Raw genomic sequence first — 16,287 nt, 5'->3', positions numbered from 1 at the left:
AAAGAATCCATGCAATCTGAAAACTATTCTCTCCACTATCACACAAACACACACACACACACACACACACACACACACGCACGCACACACAGAATAAACTTAAAAGGCAGAATTCAATAAATGACAGACAAAAGTGGATTGCAGATCACTGTTTCAGACACCTACTTGAAATCTGAAATGTTCCTTTCTAAAAATATGTATCCTAGTAAGTCAATATTACCTCTATATTTCCCTTTTGATTTGAAATCATAAAAATAATGGGTCAAAGTTGTTTTCAAAAGTATAAAAACAGCTGTACCTTTACTACCATCCTTCTAAGATCTTAGTAACTTTAATATTAGTTTCTACAACAATTTAAACCAAGGATATGCACTGTTATAAAATCACCCCATTTTTAGTCATGAAACAAACAAGTGAACCAAAATCCTAGTCAGTGGACCATTCTCTAACTTAATAACTTAATCCTACTGAAATTTGTAAATCCTTTATTGAAATATCTGCAATTAATCAATACCCAATGACATTGATTAGAAATATGAATGAAAATAGCAAACATGTATCCTAAATTAATTATCTATAGACTAGCAGATAACAAAGTGAAAGATCCTAAGATGAAATAATTAAATACACACGAAATGATGCATTACAAATAGAGAAACTATGACTTCTCTGTATAAGTTGGAGAAATATAAATTGAATTTTATAAATAAATTTCACTGTGGACATTGAGTATATTCAAAAAGAAAACTTCCTACTTGAAACATCAATCAATTAATATTCAAGCACTATTCCTGAATGTTGCACTTTCCTCCAGGGCTTCCTTCAGATGAAAAAGCAGTTGTTAAACAAAAATGCTAACAAAGTGTTATGATAAACCCATCTGTGAGAATTCCTCAGTTGCTAGTACAAGAACAATTAGAAGAGCTCATGTGAGCCCTCTGCGTCATTTCTTGGCTTCAACATGCAGCCGTGCATTCAGTGTTTCAACAATATCCTCAAAGGGAGTCATTTCAGAAACAACTGGGAAATACTCACTAAAGATAAAAAGTCTGGCAAGAAAGTACTCTGACTCAGGAAGTTGTTGCTTTGGACTCTGAGGCATAAAACATTTTCAGGACTTGTTTGACACTATCACATCAATAAAAAGTGGGGGTAGGCTCATGCATTCACCATGTCATTCATGTCGCCAATTAATTTATTCTTCCCATTTAAGTTGGAAATTATTTTTAAATGCATACATAGAATAAGAGGAGGATAGTTAATAAGTTGCTTTTTCCCCAAATCAATCTCAAACAGTGAAGTAGATTATGCAGAGCAGTGGTATGCTTAGGAACAATGGATGATGAAAGTGTAATGAAGTGAATAAAACAGCTTTTGCAAATGAAATATGTTTATAAGATGATGGGGTGTAAAGAAATTAATGTTTTTTTTTCTTAATCTGAAATGGTTCTGCTGATTTTTAAAACTGCCAATAGAGTAGCTCCCACACCCCCACCCCATCCTGTATGCCTCTCCTCTGGAATTTGAAATTTACTAGAATCAGGAATATCATCACCCTAATCATAAGGTGAAAGTAATTTTATTTCACAGAGCACAGTAATATATTTCGTAGAGGATAAAGTACAGGGTCAGTTTTGTATTATATCATGAAGAGAAAAACTCATAAACTCAAATAATTTGAGATTGAAGGTCAAAGCCAGTGTAAATGAGCAAAACTGAAGGTGCTATAATGAGTTCTGAGGTGATCGGGAAGATTAGGTTTGCCAAATTTTCCTACCTCAGTTTTTAAAAATGATATGGCAATAAAGCCAGTCTGTTATATAATAGCTTAAAAGCATCAAACTCAGTAGATGATTAACAGGAGCCCAACTATTTAGGTCAAGATTATATTCAATTCTCTTGATGTTTAATAACTCTTAGTCAATAACCTGTATTATAATAAGGGAACAGCAAATTTTAAAAGTTATGGCTCTTTCCATAATGAATCTTGTGTGGCTGTCTTCCTGAAATGTTCTCTATAAAATGGTACATTTGTTTTCCCTTGGAAAGTTCATTTAGATTAAATCTTACTATTTATTTGCATTTTTTCATTTCCATGATAACCTCTTCTGTTTATGTTTTGTCTCCTGGGCCTCTGCGCCACTCTCCACTCTCCCTGATCTCCTTTGACAGTGGATTAAGGGAGCCCACATTCTTGTTAACAGCAGTAAATGCTAATGGCACTTGAGTGCAACTTTAAATGAAGATGGATTACTTGAATCAAATTCAATGTCTATATAATCTGCAAAGCAAAAGACTGTCCTAACGTTTCAAATTGAAACGAGAGAAAGCATAGACAATTTTTCTGCAATCAAACCTAGGTGGTACTGATTGACTCATCTTAGTGTTTGCTGAAGGTACCATATGACAATCATTTCAGTTAAGATGACATCTTAAAGGCTGACTGCATACAATATCCCTAACTGGCACTCATGCTCATAAAAAATAATTTTATCTTTCGATATTAATTTAGTTTAATTTATTTCCTGCAGCATATGGTCAGCAAGGAAAATACATGTATTACACATTTGGCTTATAAGTACTTTTGACTCAAATTAGATCTCTCAAAACTACTATAAAAAACATATCAGCTAGATCATGAATAGTTCACACAATTATTTTCAGTATGATGTAATATTTTAATATTTTTATTAAATCAAAATGGAATTTTAATTTATCATACTTTCACCAGTTTTACTACTTCAAACAACAGTAATTCAACCCATCAATAAAAGAGCCAAACGATTTGAAAAAAGTATGACTTTGGTTTATATTAGTTTTTTTCTCCAAAGTTTATTTTGTAGATATGCTGTAAAAGCAATAGCTGGAGGCAACGGCTCTGCCAATCCACAGGGTAGGAAATTAAGAGCAAAACATTTGGCTACTACTTAGCAGTATGATATCTGGGGACAGAAGTAAGAAGAATTTGCAGTAGAGATTACCACCTTAACAAAGATTTAAAGTATAACATAACTTTAAACAAAAAGAAAAATTCCAACAGTAAAAATATTGATGCATTACTTTCTTTGAACTTTGCTATGATTAAACTACCAACTCAAAAGTAAAATAATTGATCACAAATATTAAGTATTTTGGAATATGTAATATCACATTATTATAATGGCTAATGGTAGTGATTTTTTAAAAATATGTTGCTGGAGAGATATCATTATATTCTGTGAAGATAAAGAGAATCAATTTTGCAGACTTATTTTTCAAAGTTTACCAGTAAATATTATTGTATATCTCATTTCATTTGTTGGATATGATAAGGACCTGGTCAACAGTCAGTTATATTTCTTCAGGAATTAGGAGGTTAACCAGATTTCCGTAGAGGTAGAAAAACAAGGTGCCGTCATACAGCTAAAATACAAAAGTATGTTATAAAATATTTAAAGAAAATCAGGAAGGCAGGAATATTATTTGAAATTTCAAAAAAAATCTGTAATTATATATGTTTATGAATATTAACTAGACTTACTGTGGTGATTATTTCACAATATACACAAATATCAAATCATTATATTTTACACCTGAAACGATACTACTATAATCATGTGTGTTAATTATATCTCAATTTAACAAAAGTTAAGTGTGAGGATCTAGTTCAGGAGGATGAATATAGAACTAAATTTTACACAATCTTTTGAAATCATTTTTCAGAATATAGTTTCTAAATGTGGGTTAACTGGATCTGGCCTGCATTATGTACAGTTCTTTTGGGAACGGGCTAAAAATTTTGAAGCTAGTTTATGTGCATTCTAGGATTAAGAAAATAAACAAATACTTTGTGGATCTGAGAGCCAGGATTCTCAGTGTTAGAAAACATAGTCACAAGTATGGAAGGAAAAAAAAAGGCTAGAATAGATATTGTCCAGTTGAGTACATAATCCCTTTCCAATCAAAGAAAAAGGACATACAGTGGAAGTGAGCTTGAAGAGGATCCCATTGGTCAATTCTGGGGAATCTGAGCAGCAAAAATAAATAATTATAATGGTATATTATAATCCATAGAATGAAATAAGTACGTATGAGTTTATATTGTTATAAAAAATAATGGAGGATAGGGAAAGCTCTTGTAGGAAACATGATGGAAACAGAAAATAGCAATTTGGAATCCACCAAGGAAATAAATAATTGTTCAGATGAGAATCACCAATGGAAGCTAAAATTAGTGGGTAAAGTTATGATGAAAATGGAATAGTTGCATAGTTTCAAAGTATCTCCCCACAAGATGCTTATTGATAAAGGGAGAATAGAAATTCTACATTGGAGACAGAGGGCAGACACCAACTTAAGAAAGTGATTACATTTAACATTACTAGTGATGAAGCAAATTGACACAATGTGTTTCCTGACATGATGTACTAGAAAGAACATTGTATCACTTTTGTGGGAATTCTGGCAAATATGCCTAACTTAAATATAATTATAAGGAAACATCAAACACAACCAAATTTCATGGCAGTCCACAAAACAACTGCCTTGAATTCTTCCAAAGTATAAGGTTATGAAATAGAAAGATATGTAGAGATTCCAGATTAAAGAGACTAAAGAGACAAGACAACTAATGTGATCCTGGAATAATTGGTGATACTTTAATAAGGCCTGTAAATTATATAATAGTACTGTATCATTATTAATTGCCTGATTTTTATGATTTCACCATTGTCATGTAAGAGAATATCTTTGTTTTCTAGGAAATTGAGTTGAAGTATTTAGAGGTAAATGTGTTTGAAACTTATTTTAAGCTGTTTTAGAAAAAGAAGCCTACTATGTCTAATGAGAGATAGAGAATGATTTCAATTTTTATAAATTAAAAATAGTGAAAAAGCTACCATTCTGGGAGCCTGAAATTGGTATACCTTGGATCATGTTCTCTTGGCAGGATTACGACATGGTTGTGGAAAGACCTGAACTGCCAGTGTCCACAGTGCTATGTGGAATGAGGAAGGAGTGGTTCCTGATGGGAGTGTACAAGAGCTATTTTCAATGGGTGGAGCCACTGATATTTCTCAGGCCAAAGGGCAGATGTCTGTAACAGAGAAGGTTTCTTGATTTCAGGTACCAAACATTACCAAGATATTTATCTTGTGGACAACATATTTACAGACCACAAGTATACGAGGTCGGACAACTAAGTTCACGAACTCATCCTAGAAAAAAGTGCTATGTACCTCATTGCTGAATATCACTATGGTCACCTTCAAAGTACTCCCCTTGGGAAGCTATGCACCGATACCAGTGCCTAGTCCACCCTTCAAAGCGATTTTGGAACTCTTTTTCTGGGATGGCCATCAGATTTTTCATCGTATTACACTTGATGTCCTGAATGTCATCAAAATGTCTTCCTTTCAATATTTCCTTTATCTTCAAGTAAAGAAAGAAGTCATTGGGGGCCAGATCAGGTGAGTAGGGAGGGTGTTCCTATACAGTTATTTCTTTACTGGTTAAAAACTTCCTCACAGACAGTGCTGTCTGAACGGGTGCATTGTTGTGATAGAAGAGCCATAAATTTTTGGCCAAAAGTTCAGGTTGTCTAACTTTTCCACACAACCTTTTCAGCACTTCCAAATAGTAAACTTGGTTAACTGTTTGTCCAGTTGGTACAAATTTATAATGAATCCCTCTGATATCAAAAAAAGTTTAGCAACATTGTTGCAGCAAGTTTGCAAACTTAATTGTTAGAACTTTGTATATCTATAGTTTATTAAAAATTGAGTTGTAAAGTGTGTTTCTTAGAGTAGTTTTTAATCTAAATTTAGTGTAAATTCAGAGACTGATTCATGTGCTGTGGCCAAAACTCTGAGTTAATACAGAGGTGTTCCAACATTTTTACAATTTTGATGTCAAGAATGAAGATGTGGCCATCATAGTAGCTCATGATGAAAGTTTGGTTGAGGTAACTAATATCTTTGATGACATGACAAATTTGAAAGGATCAGAAGGTTGAAATGTTGGGTAATATATATAACTGACTATGATAATAGAGATAAATATAATTATTGTTTTTAGATTCAACATAAGAATGAAATAAATACAGAAATAGGGATACAAACAAGACCCTGATACAAAGATGATTAAGGGAGGCAGAAAAGGTTTTGTAGAGGTTAAATACTTACGCAGCACACTTTATAATAAATAACTGAGAAAAATACATTTCTCTTGATTTCCCTTAAGTACACTCATACCCTCTTGGGTTTCTGAAAGAGCTCAAGGAAAGACAAAACCAACCTGGCTTACAAATGTGAGAAGATTATTAATCTTAGCATTTTTGCTCATGGAAAAAAGGTATTTCAGAATGGCTGTTTGCATCTGAGTTCAGATACTGTGTTTCCCCGAAAATAAGACCGGGTCTTATGTTAATTTTTGCTCCAAAAGACACATTAGGGCTTATGTTCAGAGGATGCGATCCTGAAAAATCATGTTAGGGCTTATTTTCCGGTTAGGTTTTATTTTCGGGGAAACACGGTAGTACAAACAGAACTCTCAGTTCTATTTTCCTTCATCTTTCATGGAACTGCTCATGTGAGAGCTTCTGTCACTCTGGCTGTCAAAACAAGAGACTATATATTTGGATGCAAGATACAACCTAGAAAACAGGTTATATAATGTTATGCTTCCCACCTCATTTCCTGGCCTTAGCCTAGGTATCTCCAAAGCTCGTAAATAGTTCTAAGGCAGAAAGGATGAATGTGAAGTAAACTTCAGAATAGGTACCTTTCAGATATTAGTTTGGAAGAATTATTGATGACTAGACAGCTTTCAGCAGCAACACTCAGAAGATCAAGGAATGTAAGCCTGTCCTCCATCAAATGAAGCTGGAGAGCTGATTTGACGTGGGTACTTCAACCATGTGGACACTGATTTCATCTCAGAAATGGAGTGATCTAGTCAAGATAGGATAGCTTGTAACTTCTCTAAACTTCACAGTATCTTTTTAGTATCTGAGTAAATCTGACCACATACCTATTAAATCTATATATACTCAACTATAAACACTCAACTTGCTAATGCAAATGATTGGATTATATATTTCTCATCTAGGAGACATAATAACATCTTCAAGGGAGAGTTCAAACCAAACACTATTCCCTCTAAGGGTGTAAAAATCGAAGGGTCAAAGATAGAGCTGTGCGGCTTGAAGGTAGTCAATGACTACAAAGATTTTGGCTTGAAACTGGACATTCAGTACAGGTCAGTCTCACTAGATTTCAATATTTCTGTTTAAGCCTTTTCATATATACCAGATGATGTTTACACACACACACACACATACACACACACACACACACACACACACATTGTAGGGTTAGCCCTAGGGAACTCTATACAAAGGAAATTTTTGCTCTATCTCACTAAGACCAGACATCTCACATGCTGCCCCAGGCCTTTTCACAGGCAAAAAATTCTGCTCCAGGATTTAACTACTAGAAATAGTCTGCAGGATCAGCTTTTAGCAGCAAGTCACTGTCAACGTAATTTAACCATTTGGGAAATATGTTATTATTCTTACTCTTTTTTCCTTCTTCAATGACAATTCTACCAACTGAAACTTGTATTAAAATTTATATATATCATCACACCAGGGAATGTTATTTGCTAACCTTGTGTTTATTAGATATTCATATTAGAATGAAGGAGAAAACTGTCTCACTCCTTAGCCCATATAAGACTAAATTATTTCTATATTGTAGATATGGGACTTATTAGAGTCTTCCATGCTCTAATGTCCTGGCAAATATTCACCAATGACCAGACCTGCAGGCATTCTGGTAATGTTCACTAATTGTCATTCTGAACGTCTTCCGGTTAGGTCTTATTTTGTAAACCCTAGGCTAATTTTAATTGTCTTGTATGTTCTAAAAATACGATATTCTCCTTTCTCTTTTTTCTTGGTTCTCCTATTTCCAATTTCACTGAGAAACATAAATGCTAACAACCTCTTTGTTCCTCTCTCACTGAGGAAGTGTTAAAAATGGAAGAATATGACTCATTAAAAGCAAACATTTAAGAGCTTGGTAAAGCAATTTTCTATTTTTTCACAAAAGTTGTTTCATGTAGGTATATTAATTAAATATACAGCAGCCCCATGGAGCTCTTCTTTCAAAGATCAATAGTGTACAGCACATTTGGTGACCTTCTCCTTGAGTCCTACCAAACATCAATAGAGATGGAACATGGAGCATTGTCTAGCTGGGACAATTGGAAAGGGGATAGATAATAATTAATGCCACTGCAATCATTCTATCTTAAACTAAGAACCTGTCAGATTACTGAGTATTGCTAATTCTTTGAATGTTCAGATTCTCTCTCTGTTCAAGTACAGAGTTAATTGATACAACAGATTGCTATCCAATAAATAAGATGGAAATCTATCATCTGACCATTAAAAGACATTAACATTTTGTGAGATGTTTAAAATTTAAGAAATAAATGTTAGATTTATATCTAAAAAGAGCTCACCTAATTTATGGAAGTTCTCATATCTCAAGCTTTGACACTCATTTGTATACCTAGAAGCTAATTAATGGAAATAAGATAAATGAGTCCAAGAAAAACGACACTATTTTAATACAGAAGTCCACTCAAATATATTAGAAAAATTTTCCACCCCTCAAAATTACATCCAATAATGTAAACAAAAATTGATGAGAAATACTTCTGAAATTATGTAACAATATATTCTTGTTTTGCTTGTAAATAAAAGAAAGCATAGCACAGTTGATGCTTGTATAAACTTTGCATACAAATATACATGATGCCAACTGGATTCAATTTATTTTGTCTTAATTTGAATTAACTTGATGGATCTTTTGACACATGCTGAACAGACTAATTGTTGCTTATTTGGGTGCACTGAATCAGTGAACGTGGCAATCAGAATCCAAGCAGATGTTCAGAGCTTCTGTGATTGCCCTGAGCCTGAGGGTGGAAAAAGAGGGAGAATTATTTTGCTGATTTACTTTTGTTAGTATCTGTCAGGGCATGCACTGCATTACAAATACAACTGTTGCAATAAGCAGACTCTGCTAAAGAGTTGTGAAGAACATATTGAATACTAATTATAATTTTACCTTTTGACACATTTGAACTTATGTAGTTCCTGTAATCAGAGTTTGGCAGAGGTAAAATTGCAACAGCACATTTATCTTCTAGTCTTATTTTTTTCAGTATCTTTATTTTTTAAATGTTATTAATTTATTATAATTAGTTTCAAGAATACTGAAAACTGTAGAGTAATAAAGCAAACAGAAGTACATGTACTACCCTTACTGTCCACTTTGTCAAATCTTGTATTATGTACTGTTTACTTCATTGCTTTTAAGAATGGGAACATTACTGATTCCATTAAATCTTCCTGTGAATAAATGGGAGAAATAACAACAGTTCAATCAACTCCACACATTCTTCAAACTTTTGTTACATAGTTTTGAGTGTTATCAATTTGAAGTAAAATTTGTTGCATAAATTAAAAAAATAATAACGAATTATATTAACAGTGAAAGAAGCCGAGAGTTAAATAGTTCAGAAGTTATAAAGCGATTTCACAGAATTATCAGGAATCCATTTTATCCCATATTTCTTGTTCAACAGTAATTTTTCTTTTTATTTTCTAATTGTTGCCACTATATAAACTGCAATATTTTTGTGTATTATTTTGTATGCAATAGCTTATTATAGTATTTTACTGTGAATTTATATGGATATCTAAGGATAAGATTGTATCACTTGTGATAATAAAATTTATATCTTACATATTGTTCTTTGTCCATTTGTTCATTCTATCAGTTATTCTTTAATTTTTCTTTGCTGCTTTGCTGAGGAATCCCAGTACAAGAATAAATTGTGTTGTGTATGTTTTGACAGTTTAAGCAACATCCATTCTATTTTTATTTTGCAGTAAATAATTATTACTAGATATTGAATTTACACAAAATGAGATTTTATTCCTCAGTTGAGGAAATCATATGGATTTCACCTGTAATATGCTAATGGTGTTGATGCATTAATTGATTCTGGATATTAATACAAAGTTGGATTGATGAAATATTATAATATATAATTTACCGTATAATATATGTTTGGTGTGCTGACATTTTATTCAGGATTTTGAATTCATATTTTTAAGTAAGATTGACTTGTAATTTTTTTTTAAATGATTTTTGTTGCATTGTGGTATCAAAATGTATGCTAACAATTTTTAGAATTATTACTTACATATAAATTTGGAAGTTTTGGCTGAATATTTTGATTCAATTTAATTTATTTGTTATTTGACTATTCTCATTTTATATTCTTTACTGAGTTATATGTATGAATTCATTTTTATTTTGGAATGGATTTATTTCAAAATTTAAAATTAATTGACAATATATTCCATAATATTCTATTATTAAATACCTGAAGCATCAATAATTTTTGACCCCCTTTCTCTTTTCTACCGTTGATTATCTGGGGCTTCTTTCATTTACTTGGTAAAAGCAATGATGTAGCAATTGCTAAATTTTATGCATCATTTCAAAGAACTGCCTTTGCTTTCATTAAGTGTGAAATATTAATAATCACAAAAACATTGGTCTCTGCCGCCAATTCCCGATACAGAGCTCTTAAAGATTTTGTAATTTCTTAAATGATGTCTAACACAGAACTCCTAAATCCCTTGGACTTCTTGGTGATAGGAGATCCTTTTGGTTTAGTGAGGCAATATTCTAGGTGGGCTACTGGATGGGGGTTGGTCACCAGAAAGACCAAGCCATGAGTAGAAGAAGCTTGGAAATTTCAGCCCCACCTCCTGTTTTTTGGAGAGGGGAGAGTGGCTGGAGTCAAGTTAAATCATTCCTTTGTGATGAAGCTTCCATGAAAATCCCAGAAGTGTGGGTTTCTGACACCTTCTAGATTGGTGAACACATCCATATGCCTGGAGGGTAGAGCGCCCCAACTCCACAGGGACAGAAGCTCCAGAGCTCAGGACCCTTTTGAACTTCACCCTATGTATCTCTTCATTGGGTTTTCATCCTATCCTTTATTATATTATTGAAGTCATAAACGTGGAACCCTCCTGGTGAGATTAGTACTCTTATAAGAGACAGCAGAGTGCTTGCTCTCTGTCTCTCTCCACCATCTGAGGGCATCGTGAGAAGGCAGCAGGCCAGAAAGAGGACGCTCACCGAGAACCAACCATGGTGGCGTCCTGATCTTGGATGTCTTGCATCCAGAATTGTGACAAAATAAAAGTCAGTTGTTTAAGCCAGGCAGTTTATGGTACGGTACACAGACTTACTTTGATGGGATCTTTCTGCGTTCTTGGTTACCTTCACTGTTCTGGTTAAAAGAGTATCAAACATCCATAATGTAACCTTTTTTACCTCTTTGCTTGTCTCTTACCTTTCATGAGATCTGACTCCCTTTCCTTGGTATCTGGGAAATCTTCGCAATTTCTCCTGAATTGATTAATATAATCACTATCATTAACCCAAAAAGTCCTTTGCTTTTTTTCTAGACAATGAATTTCCTCTCTGATCAATATTTCCTGATCTCCATTCTCTTTTGCCTCTTCTTATTCAAGATGTAAATCCTGGGTTTAAGACTCAAATGCCTGGAAGGGCCAAGCCACAGCAAGCAAACCCAATACAAGCAAAACAACGGGAGTGCTTGAGGGCCCAGCAAAGTAGAGAACACATGCCTCCCAGAAAAGATGCAGCGAGCACTTACTACATTGTGTTAGATCCTCCAAATTTTCAAGAGAAGCCAGAAAGTCAAGTTATTAAAGGTTAACAACCAATTTAAAAATATTTTAAAAGGATATGTATGAGCCAGCATTATTCAGACCAAACAACACTCATCTGAGGGCCAGATTTGGCCCTTTGATCTCCAATTTAGGACGCTCACTATAATCTCCTTAATGATTTCTTCCAAGGGCACTAGGGGTTATTATGCAAATAGTTCTCCTGGTGGTTCATATTAATGTGCCTTAGATGGCTTTGGAGATCAGGCCAATTTAAGGCCGGCTTATGGTGGAATCACGTCTCATGTCTGTTTTCAGCTCTGTCTGGCAAACAGCTTCCCTTGGCTCAAAGAACCACTGCCCAGCTGACGGCTGGCAGTAGAGTGGGGCTCCCCCATGAGCAGACCATGGGCTAAGTGCCCAAACGACTCCGTCCTGGGGAGGAGTTTGTCTATATTAATAGTTTATGATGCCCCACGCTGGCTATAGCTCTGCGGCCTCCTGTGCTGTGGCAGCCGGGTGCGTCTGTCCTGCAGAATGCAGACATGAATACGATTGTTATCTTAGGCGCTAGGATTTTATTTTCCTCAATATTTATTTACTTCAATGAACAATATTGAATTTTCTTCTGCATGAGGTGGGCTGTGAGACTAAATCATCAGCAGGGGCTTTAAATCCATCCTGTTCTTGATGATTGCTTGTTTCTATTTCTGGTATCGTTTTATCTCTGAAGTTCTGCTTTGGATTTTCAATTTGGGTGGTCAGACCTGTGTTTTTCTTCACGGCAGAAGTTTAAACAAGTCTCTGAGGCATGTCTTACTATTTTATTCCTTGTTTCTAATGTGTCAGGCCAGGTTGGGCAGCAGCCTGAGGGAGCTGTAGCCTGTTTCACAAAGTTTCAAAACTGCACCAGAGAATTTGTTGGTGTGGCAAGAAAAGGAAGAAAAATTTAAAAAAGCCAAAAACAACAAACAAACAAAACAAATTTTTTAACCATACTCCAAAACTAAAGAATAATGCTCAGTCTTTTTTTACTTCCGAGAATTTTTTTTCCTCCAGCTTTATATAATTATTATCTTTCCTTTACTTAACACACTTTCTCCCTTTTGCTATTATTGAGATGGAAAACTTCTGTCTTTGGGTCTCATACCAAATTACTCACAGATACTCTCCTGGGTTCCTAATCAAGTTTAGAACCCCTGCCATAGATTACCTCAGCTCCCTATATTTTGCCTATCACAAAATTATTTATTGTTATTATCAATATTATTATCCATTTTTATTTTGTTAATATATGGCATAAAGTATCAAAGTTGAGGAGTTTAGTCTGTCTCATTCACCTCTATATCCCCAGGAGAAGAAATAAGTATGTCTCAGCTAAATCTATTATGCTTTTATATGCCCTTACTCATCTTCAATTTTCAATTTCACGCGCTTCATTAACATTTAGCCTCTTTTTGCAAGCCACTATTTTGTAGTTGCACAGAGCAAAACAGACCACTTTACGCTTCAAATGCATACTTGTTGGTCATCTTTTCTCCTTCCATCTATATTAGTTTCTTCTCGGATAAGGTAGATATAATTGGTTTTCTGGTTAATAATTTAATAGTCGATGATAAACACTGGAAGAAAAATCACCTGTTTTATATATATTTTGAATATGTGATCCAGAAATTATCAGTCCCTAGCAATTCAGTCAAAATTTCTCTCATCTAAGAACACAGAATTATTAGTTTATACTGAGTCATATATTCAATTAATCAAAACAATAAATAATTGATACCTAATATTTGTTTGCTAAGGGTGACCTAACAAAGCACCACAAACTCCGTGGTTTAAATAACAGAAGTTTATTTTCTCAGTGTTCTGGAAGCTATTACAGAAGTCTCAGATCAAGCTGATGGTTCTTTCTGAGAGCTATGGGTGAACGACCTGTTCTAGACCTCTTTTTTTGGCTAGTAGATGGACATCTTCTCCCTGTGTCTCTTCACATTGTCTTCTCTCTAAATTTGTGTCCAAATCTCTCTTTTGTTGGGTAGAAACCTGTCCTCGTCATGGTGCCAAATCACATACTTGGTCATTATTAATTAACAAATAAATGACCGCCAAGTTTCCTATTTTCTGGCACAAGTGTTCCATGAATCAGTGATTCAAAACCACTTGGCTTTATCTTTAGAAAACATTTACTTAAAAATTCTGCCCACCTATGCCCTGCCCACTGCAGAGCTCTTCACCGCCCACCTTGTTCTCTACCCAACTCTTTCCTTTCCTGGGTTGGGGTGGGGATGGGATGGTGGACCAGGAGGCAGGGTAGGTCTCCTGAACAAAGAAAAACATTCTGATGAGACTGTTAACTATTTCATCAAAAATCTAAAATAAAAAATTTACTTACCTAGTCATTTCCCTTTGTTACTTTTAGTTAAATAGTTCCATTAGCGTTTTCATTGTTGTTATTCTCTCTTTTCCCACTCTTATTTCTCTCTGTAGTGATGTAAAAATGTCTATTGCTATGTAGAAACAACTAGGTAATATTGTCACCTAAAATATAAACTCTGTTTCTTTCTATATAGCCAAGAATCTTTAGTTACATAAAAATGTAATTTGGGGTTTTTAAAATACATTTTACCTTATAGAATGGTAGCTATAATAATTTTTACTCAGTAATTTCACTTTCTTGAAACAGATAAAATGCCCAAACCTGTATTATTGAGGAATTGTTTACACAGGCCTTTCCACGAGGCTGACCCAAGGAATCTGCTGATCAGTGTCTTTCTTAGAGGACTTGTTTGGTCCATTTAATTCAGTCTGGCCAAAGCCACATAGGCTTGAGCACAGAAGTGCACATCATGTCAGGAGAAACTTTCTTTTTGTCTTAGAAATAATCATTTCTTTCAGTCTCCAAATAGCTGGTGAACATTTTATTTACACCACAGACCCTGATGTGATGGTGAATTAAGCTAGGTGACTCATTAACTTACTTTTGCCCTAGATTGTCACTGGACAACCTGCTCTTAGGACACAGGGTTTGCTTTTCAGTTTTGACAAAAAGCAAGTCTGCCATTATGGAAAGAGGCCTGGTTCTTCCTTTCTTTATAGACAAATAGAGGTAATTTCAAAATAGGTATCACTGTATTTGTGTAACTTTATGTGAATAGTACTGTAAGCAGAAATGCCATTATAAGGTTATATAAAATAAATCCTAGTACCATGAAACATTTCTGAAATTACTTCAATTTACATTTTTGGAAGGAAATAGTTAAAAGTGACTCTGTGTCTCTTTTCTTCCTCTGTTTGATCCTGACCAATCTCCTTACAAATATTGAGTGATGGATTTACTAGATAGATAATAAATGAGGAGACTGTAGGGGTTGCTGTGTACTGATTACTAAACCTGCAATCCTTTTAGTAGGAAATATTTCAGAAATATTTCAAATTGTGAATAATCCTGCCATCTCTAGATATCTGGGCTGCAACTGCACTGAGGAATCATTAGTTATATCATACTACAGAGATACGGGGGTAGCAAAGTATTAAATTTGAGAGACCCTAAAACTTACTGAACTCATCATTCCAGAGAGCGAAACACCTCTTGGTGAAAGGAGACTTGAGATGTTGTGTCTGATGAATTTGAGATTCCTGGATATTTACAAAGCTGATGCTACTGCTCTTTTTTTGTATATTTTGTGACTCATTCATAAACTTGTATTTTATGAGTCTGTTTGCTGATTTGGGCCTCTGTGATCATACAATTTGTATAAATTAAATCTTTATACAATTCTGTGGGGTAGGTAGCACATGTGTTGTTGCATTTTAGAAAGGAATTTATGCTATGGTGATGACAGCAGTAGTAGGAAATTAGAGCAATAAATACTGGCAAGTATTTATTTAGCTCTTAGTATATGTCAATATAATCGTTTATTTTGCAATTATCCAGCATGTAGAATATTATTTACTGTGAAACTAATAAAGTTTAAACTTCAGTTTCCTTCTTTCATGAGCCCCATCTAAAACCTTCAAAGAGCTCTTAGAAATATGTTCACATAGTCATTCGATTAGTATAATTTACCAAAGTAAGATTCTTTAACTATGATTAGTTAAGAACATTATCTTTCACAACAACTTCTCTTTGGCATTTTCTTGTGTTGCGTGGTGTGGAAGGATCCAGCAAGCAGGAAATCTGATTTCTTTATTGGAGGTTTGTTGAATATATTTTCATTTTCATGGTGGGATACAATTATATGGCTTGCAGTTAATTAATGCCCGTAGTCCTAGTATAGAAATGGCTTTCTAGAATACTCCTATCACCACCAGTTTTATGATAATGAAAAATGTATGGAAACAGAAGCTGTACTATAGCATGCATGTGTCTTGTGGTGCCCAGAACTTGTAATCTGATAGTGGAGGAGAAGCAAGATATAAAAGATACAGAATCATTAAGTTAGTCTGTGGAGAATTCTCACAAATTTATAGTGAAAATATAAAAGAAATGTAATAGCTTTTCCTAAATTTAAAATAACCTA

Source organism: Rhinolophus hipposideros (genome assembly GCF_964194185.1).
Source record: "Rhinolophus hipposideros genome assembly, chromosome: 19".
Lineage (NCBI taxonomy): Eukaryota > Metazoa > Chordata > Mammalia > Chiroptera > Rhinolophidae > Rhinolophus > Rhinolophus hipposideros.
Note: the sequence above shows the minus strand (reverse complement) of the source record.